Source organism: Cryptotermes secundus, unplaced genomic scaffold (assembly GCF_002891405.2).
Source record: "Cryptotermes secundus unplaced genomic scaffold, Csec_1.0 scaffold247, whole genome shotgun sequence".
In the NCBI taxonomy this organism is placed as follows: domain Eukaryota; kingdom Metazoa; phylum Arthropoda; class Insecta; order Blattodea; family Kalotermitidae; genus Cryptotermes; species Cryptotermes secundus.
The window spans coordinates 3,865,102-3,875,563 of NW_019740656.1; the positions used below are offsets into that span (position 1 = coordinate 3,865,102).

Below are 10,462 nucleotides of genomic sequence, written 5' to 3' on the forward strand. Positions count from 1 at the left end.
CGTTGCCTGTGTCGATGAGTTATTTTGAAGACAAATTGGCGCTACAGTTCAGTTAAGTGAAATAAAATGAAGTAGTTGGCTGGTGAGTGAGTTCAGTTGAGAGTTGGCAGCTGAGTCGAGCTGTGCAAGCCTAAGAAGAGACGGCGCTATAGTTCAAGTGATAGTTGATAAGAGTTCAGATGTGGAGTGTTAACTAGTGGGCAACGGCGTGACCACGGAAGCTGAAGAATCTCCATTGTTAAGATTGGTTACCAGGAAACGTCTAGTGAAAATATTTCAGGGGAATAACAATTGGTGAGTGGTGTTACCAAGCAATGACTGGTATAAACAGACTGAGAAGACTTGGAGTGGATTGATTTTAGTGTGGAAATCAACAGTAGTGTTATAGTTATTTGTAGTTCTGAGTGGTGTGTATATCTATCCCTGTAAGAGGCTGTGGAGGCCCATAGGATTATGAGACGTCGAGGCTCCCACATTTTCTAGATAATCAACTCACAGATAGCGGTGAGGTCGGCCTGACGGGCCGGGCGTCCTTTACCCCCTCAGGAAGATTCCTAGTATTCATTTCTGTTCAAGACTGAGTCGACCCCAAGGCCATAATGCGGCTGGAAGGATTAGGCCAACTGAAAAATCCAGTGACCTCATCTGGAATCGAACCCAAGAGCTTCCGGCTTGTAGCATAGTGCCTCAACCAACTACCCTACCACATACTGTTGTCGGTCTAAAACATTTCGAAGAGAACGTCATGCCTTCAATTTGCAACCTTATGGAACAAAAACTCCTATGTGTTTAACAAGGTGCCCACTATGGACAATTTTGGTTCTTGTTGTAAGTTGAAAATGCGACAATTCATTTTAATTATGAAGTAATAGATACGCCGCTGTCTCATGGTGATGCAAGCTTAAAGTTACTTCAGACACAGTATACACACTTTTTTACAGAATAAATACTGTCACGTGTATGTGTGACTTCAGTTGGGGTTTGGATTGGTGAATAAATTTACTACACACATATACACACGACTCCTAAGTAAAAGTAATTCAGAGGCATCGCTAATGTGAAAAATTTAACAATCACTGATATAAACATTAAGTCTCCTCCAGCCTGTAACGTCTTCCCTAGACGTTTCCTGGTAACATCTTCTAACAGTGGAGATTCTTCAGCTTCTGCGCGGCGAATATCCCAAAACTGAGATATGACTCTGTCCCTTGCTCATAACATCTCAGCACGGACCAGAAACACGCCTTTTCCATTCTTGTAGTCCAGCTGTTACATTGTTAGGAATCTGCTGCCTAGCAACGGGAACGTGTTTACCGAGTCGTTGCCCAGAAATGGGTCTAGTATATCCGCCTATCATGCAGTGTCATTGCATAGCAACGGCTCCTTCACTCCACAATATAATATTACGACTGTAGTACTGTTTTTTATGTGTTTTTAAAGAATGAAATATGACTGATTGTCTTGATGGGAAGATAAATTTTCATTCCAGCTATTCACAAAGAGAGGCATGCAGACCTGTATGGCCAACACACACACACACACACACACACAAGTAAAGAAAAATAATCGACATAGCCCAGTATAGCATAATGTATCTGCAGATATACCTAACAGTAGTGCCACTCCGAGCTAATAATTACCATTTACATATTGCGTGTCCCTGACTCCTCCCCTACCCCTTCCAACCCAGGGCCCTTTATACTGAACAATTACACAGTCCATTGCCCTGGAATTTGCACAACAACGCCGAATGATCGTAGTGGAATTTGAGTAATGCTGTACGTTGGTGTGGGGGGGACAGTGGCGGTGGTTGCGTGTGTGTGTGTGTGAATCATGGTGTGGTAAACGCACCCCTCTAACAACTGTATCAAGTCCTTGTTTTGAAGGGGTGAAAGCAGGACACAGCCCTACATATGAATGTCTGTGATGTGTGTTACTCTATTAAATACGTTGTGTCATGTAATTTTAGAGGAGGAGGAGAGCGAGCAGTGGTGGATAATACGTTTCCGGGCAAAGGAGAAATGATTTTTTTACTTACGTGTACTTACTTACTCATGGAGCTGAGCCCTTCTGGAGGAACCGCCAATTCTGCAGCTACTCAAGAATTTCCCAGCATTTTATGGAACCCGAAGTTTCATTACCGTGTTCACAAGAGCCTTCCACTGGTCCCTATCCTGAGCCAGATCAAACCAATCCATAACATCCCATCCTATCTCTCTAATATCCATTTTAATATTGTCTACCAATCTACGCCTTGGTCTTCCCAGTCTTCTCTTTCCTTCTGGCTTTCCCACCAATATCCTATATGCATTCCTCTTCTCCCCCATTCGTGCTACATGCCTTGCCCACCTCATCCTCCTTGACTTGATCATTCTAATTATACTTGGAGAAGAGTACAAGTTATGAAGCTCCTCATTATGCAGTTTTCATTCTAGTGTTACATATCTTGTGTGGATGTCAAACTTTGTCTCAGATCTTAATTGAACTAACTATTGAGGAAGTCCAGGAAAAATATGAGGATGTTAAAGAAAGATATAGAAAATTGCATAATTAGGAGCTTCATAATTTCTGTAGGATTTGAATTTTTCTAAATGGTCGCTATAAAGAATCTGGGATATAACCCCGTAGAGTCCATCGGAAGCCAACCGACGTTTCGGTGGAACATATCATCTCCATCTTCACGGTTGAAAAGTAAGCCAAGCAAGAATGTAACGTGAAAGAGGCAAAAAGCGTTGCTCGCTTGGCTTACACTTCAGCCCTGAAGATGAAAGTAACATTTTCTTCCGAAACGTCAGTTTACCTCCAGCGGACTACATATAAAAGAAAATAGAACTCTTAATAATTTTTAATTCTCGCGAGATATTTTTTAGGATAATGAAATTAAAATTTATGAGATAGGACGGGCAAGCTGCATACATCACAGGGAAAATCCTTAAGCAGATGAATCCAGTCTACATGCTCAGAATTTTTCGTTAAGATCCCTTTTTAATATTACCCTCCCATCTCTGCATTATGCGTCTCAAGTAGTATCTTCCTTTCAGGAATTCTTTTTATATTTTTGTATGTAATTTTTGTATAGTTTTTAATTTTAGGTTTCTAGATGGGATTAGAAATATGTGATATGATTATGAAATTATGATAATAAACATTTCCGTATGCCGTTATTTGGCAGTAAGCTTACGGGTGAGATGTATTGTCTCTATAGTTCAATATGATATATCGTAAATGCAGAAAGGTAAAGTTGTCCCTGTACTTAACTAATTAAACACTACTCCATGAAGACGTATGGGGGAGCGCATGTATAGATTTGCGTATTCTTGGCCTCGGTACTAATTGGAGATGAGTGGTCAGCTTCAAGCCCCGGGGAAAGTGTTCCCGGTAACCATTGGATAGGAGGCTGGTTGGACCCCAGAACCCGTCTGTAAGTCGTAGAGAAGAGAAAAATCTTGCCTGTGCCAGTCTGTCCATGCGATAATTGAGTTACTGTATCCAAGGTTCAGTAGGCTCTATCCTGAACTTGACAAGTCGCTGTATGCTTGTGATAAGATGGATGTTCAAGTCACAGAATTCATGCCAAGTCAGGCGGAATCTGGATAAGAAATTGTAAACATATTTACTACACGTTTAAAGTACACATTTCTTCCTTACACGTGATATATTTTAAGAAAAACATGCCTAGCATTTGTTATGAGTTCAACGGGAATTATCGTCTTTTGTTACGTAAACTTTTGTACCATTTTAACTTCCCTTACTCTTTCATGTATTCCTGTACAGGTCTTACACATTACCGAATGAAGCCTCGAGTCCGGCGTTCATAACTGTATCCCAATAACAGCACTCACAAATAGTCAAAATTTAACCGTCTCTTTTATATGCTATTGTCACGTTTTGGGCGGTGACTTACAAGACGGGGTTTAGGATTGAAAGATTGGAATGGCATCTCAAATGCAAAGGCTAAATTAGGATGAGCAGGGTACATTCTTTGGCCCCCTACTACCCTGGACCTCCCTCCGTTCGACTTTTGTGTCTATATGAAAGTCCAGATTTACCAATTTCCGACGCCACAATGCCTTCGAGAGTGAGTTTCACAGGGCGTAGCTAACGTTGATGGGTCACAATTGCGGCTATGATGCCTAAAAACAACCGCTAGAAGTTCATAGGGTAAATTCCACACTTTCCTAATCCATGAAATTGGTGTTGTGTGAAATAACTCAACAAAATTATACGGAAATATCAAAGGGACTGTTCTAGCATTTATGATCTAGACTTGTGTTCGGGAGATGTTCCGTTCGAATCTGGGACGGGACCCCTGATATCCTGAGGTTTATATTGATTTTACTCAGTCCTAAGAAAATTCCGTGATATGTCGAATAGGCCACGACCGTTTCTCAGCCAAATCCTTTTAAATCCATAATTCATCTATCGTCGTACCATTCGACGATTACTTACTGACAGCATTGTAATCCACAAAAAGCACCAGTCATTTTCGTTTAAAGAATTAACAGATGACTTGGGAGTTTACGCAGTACTTTTGATGTCTAAAAGTTTATCTCCACATACACGCCGCTAGCAGATGTGTTTATATTAAATAAATAACCCTGGCATTTTCACTTGTCAAGTTAAAATGATGCATTGCCTATCGTCAGCCCTAACCACATATTTAGTACTTCGTCATCTCATTACATTCCATTTTCATAAGGCAGTACGCTCTAAAAGTTACATGGGAGCTAACTAACTAATGCCGTGGAGCCGCCAGTCGCTTAAATTCTCAAGAATGTCACAAAAATGTTATGGAATTCTAAGGCTCGTTACCGTATCCGCAAGAGCCCTCCACTAGTCCCTATCATCAGCTAGATTTCAGTTTCCAACTCTTCAACCTACTTCTCCAAGATCCATTTTAATATTATCCTCCAACCTACGTCTAGGCCTTCCTAGTGTTCTCCTTCCTTCCGGTTTTGCAACCAAAATTCTACATCTTCGTGCTATATGACCTGCCAATTTCATACGCTTTGATTTGATCATTCTGATTATTTTTGGCGAAGAATATAAATCATTCTCCTCATTACGCAATTTTTTCCCGTCTACTAACTTTTCATCCATCATCGGTTCAAATATTCTCATCGGTACTCTGTTCTCAGGTAAATTCAGTGTGAGATCTACTCTCAAAGGTAGACGGAAATATATACTAAAGTTGTGTTCGGCAGTCTTGAAAGGAAGACACCTCTCTGCAAACTCCGAATTAAAGGAAAAGGATCTGTAATATGGAAACACATTTGAAAGAGTTGAAAGAGAAATGATAAATTCTGACATAACAAACCTCCAGTCTCCTTAAACGAAGGAACACTGAGTAGCTGGGGTCAAGAGTAGTCCATGCTCTTGTTTCTGTGACAGGCTTGTTCCTATGCAGCTGCAGTCGGCGATATATTTCATGTCTTATGGCTTACTGTAGGTGTACAGAGGCTGTAAAGCTATGTAGGTTCCTGCTGCCACCGTACAGCCTGACAGGGACCTGCAACTGTGCAGAACTGCACTTTTCGTGACTGTACAGGAACATTTTATAGCTTACTGTAGGTGTAGAGAGGCTGTAAAGCTATTTAGGTTCCTCATGTCACCGTACAGCCTGACAGGGATCTGGAACAGTGTGCAGAACTGCACTTTTCATGAATGTACAGGAACATTTTATAGCTTACTGTAGGTGTAGAGAGGCTGTAAAGCTATTTAGGTTCCTCATGTCACCGTACAGCCTGACAGGGATCTGGAACAGTGTGCAGAACTGCACTTTTCATGAATGTACAGGAACATTTTATAGCTTACTGTAGGTGTAGAGAGGCTGTAAAGCTATTTAGGTTCCTCATGTCACCGTACAGCCTGACAGGGATCTGGAACAGTGTGCAGAACTGCACTTTTCATGAATGTACAGGAACATTTTATAGCTTACTGTAGGTGTAGAGAGGCTGTAAAGCTATTTAGGTTCCTCATGTCACCGTACAGCCTGACAGGGATCTGGAACAGTGTGCAGAACTGCACTTTTCATGAATGTACAGGAACATTTTATAGCTTACTGTAGGTGTAGAGAGGCTGTAAAGCTATTTAGGTTCCTGCTGTCACCGTACAGTCTGATAGGGACCTGCAGCAATGTGCAGATCTGCAATTTTGCCCTTTACAATATTACTTTTGGTACACAAATGCTTGGACGTCATTTTGCTTTCCTTTGCCATTGTATATCGCTGAGAGTCGTGTGAATGTATGTATTATTTTAACAGATTGTAATACGAACAATTTTATAATCCCCCGTTTTATACAAAATGTAGGCATATGTATAGAAAATGTAGTTACACTTTTAATAGTCTCAGACTATTTGTCTTTAGTGACTTTACTGTTTTCTTATATTTGTCTGACACTGGAAACTTCTACGACCGAGTTTCCAATATCTCATAGAACACATGATCCCATAAGCCAGCCACGGTCCGTACTTCCTACAAGATGAAAAAGAGTTTGGGCTGTAAATTATGAGTCCAGGTGAGGGACTTCCCCTTTCCTACCCCATCAGTAGAGAGGGAGCGTCATACACAGATACATGCAACAGTAGTACAGACCGATCATAAAGAAGGTGACACAGTATCCTACAGCGGCAGAGTTATGAAGGGATGGAAACTTCCAAGTGGAGACGGTAATACTGATCGTTTTTGACGGCTTCCATTTTTTTTTTCAGATCCTGGACGTGTCCTACCCATTCAGTAGTTCGTTGAATATGTACGAGTCCTGTGGGACGCTTCCGAATTTACCCCTGTAGAAAATATGACGCAAATGTCACAGCCCTATTGCTGTGTGAATTTATTCACAATATTTTAAAATAACTTGCGTTCGAGAACTGAAGTTAGGGTAAAACTATCCCTGAATCTGGCCGTGTAGGCCCATAGGATTGTGAGGCGTCGAGGCTCCCACATTTTCTAGACAATCGGCTCACAGATGGCGGTAAGGTTGTCAGCCTTAAGCGCCGTCCGACCTTTACGCCCCAGGAAGATTCCTGGTACTCATTTCTGTTAGAGGGTGAGTCGACCCCAGAGCCATAGTGCGGCTGGAAGGATGAGGTCAATTGAAAAAATGAACCTTATCGAGATTCTAACCTGCGACCTTCCGGCTTGTAGCATAGTGCCTCAACCAACTACGCTACCGCGTGCCGTCTCTGAAGAAGAATTCTGAAGTAGTTCTTCTAATCAGGCAAATATCATTTTCTTCCGGATTCTCTTGATATTATTCGTTATTCATTATAAAGTAAAAATTAAAAGTGAAACCTGTCCTTGTGCTTAATTAATAAGCGCTACGCCAGGCAGTCGAATGTAGGAGTGGATGTAAAGGTAAGAAGGTAAAATTGTCCCTGTGCTTAACTAATTAAGCACTACACCATGAAGACGTATGGTAGGGTGGATATATAAACCCACGTTATCTGGAATTCGGCCCTCGTTTGGAAGTGAGTGGTCAGCTTCACGTCTTGACCGCTTTACCCCAGCAGAAAATTCCGCCGTTACTCATTGCTAGGAGGGCCCCAGGGCCGATCTGGACGACCTGGAACAGGGAAAATTCTTGACCATATCGGGAGTCGAACAGTGAGCCCTTAAACGTCTAGCCCGTAGCCAGTCGGTATACCTCCAGCGCTATCCCGTCTCCTACCGGTAATTATAGTATAATTATATAGCGTTAAATGTGATAAATATCACGACAATAATCATTTTTATCGGTAGCTAATAATAATTACGTTATCCATAATCAGCAGCATACGTTAGTACATGTATTAAGTTGCTTTTTATGATTTATGATGTAAATATTTCGTGTGATTCATCACTTTTACAACCTCACACACCGTGCCGTGATACGGAGCTAGTTATTGTGTAATAGGGGAAATACAGGTTCTTATTACGTTCATGCATTATTCATTATTACCGGTAACATTGATTATTATCGCGATATTTATCATTGCTTTTCGTATTATACATAATTTCCGGTTATTATTCAAAATTACCTTTAAATTCACATTTACCCTAATATCACTTTGGGCGTTTTACGCAAAGTATTTAGATTAAATTTGATATAGCCTAGTCTGCGCCTGAGAAGAAGTTTGACAAGAAGCAGCGGGTCAGTGCTCGTGTGGCGCTATGCCCGCGAGTAATGTGGACGATATGACAAGTCACGAGACAAGCAAATTTAAAATTTGTAATTTAAAAACTATAGCCAATAAATTAAAATACGACTACAGCCTATACACACTACGAATAAATATACGGATCCTCACGCGCCGAAGCCTGGCGAGCAACTGGAGTAGTGTGGACGAAGATTTACGAGCACAAGCATGGCGAGCACGAGCACGAGCACGAGTAATGTGGACGCGCCTTAAGAGGGAAGGGGGGAGAGATAGAGAGGATGACTGACTATTTTTTTTTATTTTTAGTGGGGTGGGACTAAGTCCCTTGTACTGCGGCCACTTCTGGCCTATTGTACCAGCCCCAGATGATAGGTGAGAGTGATTGTGGAGCAATTGGTGGAATGAAGACTGGCAAGGAAAACCGAAGTACTCGGAGAAATCTGCCGCAGCATCACTTTGTCCACCACAAATCCCACTTGACCAGACCTGGGATCGAACCCGGGCCACCGCGGTGGGAAGCCAGCGACTAACCGCTTGAGCTGGCGCGGCCCTTGACGCACTCTAACTAAGGCCCCTCTTGTAACACCCTACACTCCTTCTCTGAGTCAGTGAACTCGACCGAAACCACTGCGCCTTCTGTTGAGAGCGGCCAGGCATAAGAACACGGACAGTACGTTCTCTTATGCTTGGTGTTACATTTTGTTTCCTTCTTCACGTGAAGCTCATGCTGAATTTTGAACGATTTTTACTTAGGATATTTATAATTTCTTAATTCTTTTAAGGCCAATCTCAGTGGCCGCGCTATCTAAGGCATGAGTATCTTCGCCCGATCCAACACTGGGATCGTGGGTTCGAATCCCACTTAAGGCATATAGGTATATGTCTGTTATATGTATTTTGTGTTTGTGTTAGGTAGCGGCCTTGCGACTGACAAATCCCGCGTCTAAGGGATCCTACCGGCTCTCTGTATTGGTCCATTCATCACTAGTTCTACAGAATTTTATTGGGCCTCGGTCTCTTCTTTAGTTCGGTAATCATGTTTACACAGACGGTGTGATTCCTTTGACGGGGGATCAGCCCGTCGCAATTCCGATACCTACATACAGGACAACACTAGAAACTGAAGTGAAACAAAGCATTTCATGGATGCCCTATGCTCCACGTGGCAGCAACAGGAATAGAAGAAGAAGAAGAATTCTGAGAACATATGGATTTTTATGCAACCTTTGGGTTTGTTATTGAGTTCACAAGAGTCTGGCATTGAACCACTTCCCAAGCCAACATGTTCCACTCCAAGTCAGCGCAAATTATCTCTGGTACATTTTAATAATATATCGCCATCTGCGACTAAGAGGAGGCTGCACAGCTATGGACGAGCGAGCAGTCGGATTTAGATTGCTGTTAAAGGCAAGAAATTTCTGTCTTTTTTCCACATCAACTAGACGAAGACAAACACTGTACAGCTTACGCTGCTGGTAGCCTCATTAAAATATCATAAATACATAAATAAATTAACAAAGGAAGCTCAAGAAAGGATAACTTGTTAGTTAGTTAGTTAGTAACACGTTTATAACAGAAGATGAACTACTCCAGACGGTAGCGTAGTTGGTTGAGACACTGTGTTATAAGCCGGAAGTACGCGGGTTCTAGTTCCGGCGAAGTATTTTTTTTTTCGATCGATCTAATCCTTCCAGCCGCACTATGGTCCTTGGGTTTGACTCAGCCTCTAACAGAAATGAGTACGAGGAATCTTCCTGGGCGTAAAAGGCGGCCGGCGCGTGAAGTTGACAAACTTCTCACCATCGTTGAGCCGAGTGTCTAGAGAGAATGTGAGAGCCTCGACGTCTCACAACCCTGTGGGCCTCCTCGGCCGGTTACAGGGATAGCTTCACCTTTTACATTTCACCTTTTACGGACGGAAGCACAGGAAGTTCATCTGCAATTTTAGAGGCACCTGAAGATGACCAGTGATGGTCGAAACATGTAGTGTGGATACACCAGTGATGTAGAAGAGATTGTAAAGTTATAAGAATTTAAAAGTTTCATGCATGTGAGACGACTAACAGGGATAAACAATGTTTTTTTTTTTTCACTCTTCACCAAAACGTGACCTGTTTTATTTTCATACATTATGTACATACGCAATAGAGTATCGATTTTAAATAAGTTTTACAACAGGTCCTCAAATCAATCGGTCCCAAAATAAAATTTATCTGAATTCTATAAGCCATGTGAAAACGGTCCCAGAGTTCCCACTCGCATGAGAAGCTCACAGACGAGTGCATTAGGGGGGCGGGGGTTGGGGGGGGGCGGAGAGGAGCG

At 42.0% G+C, this 10,462-nt stretch overlaps 1 protein-coding gene across 5 annotated transcripts in view; it reads left to right on the forward strand.

The window, feature by feature from the left end:
• LOC111872391 (Down syndrome cell adhesion molecule-like protein Dscam2) overlaps nt 1-10,462 on the forward strand; it is a 398,391-nt gene that overhangs the window by 100,397 nt on the left and 287,532 nt on the right. The gene's annotated exons all lie outside the window — the stretch shown is intronic.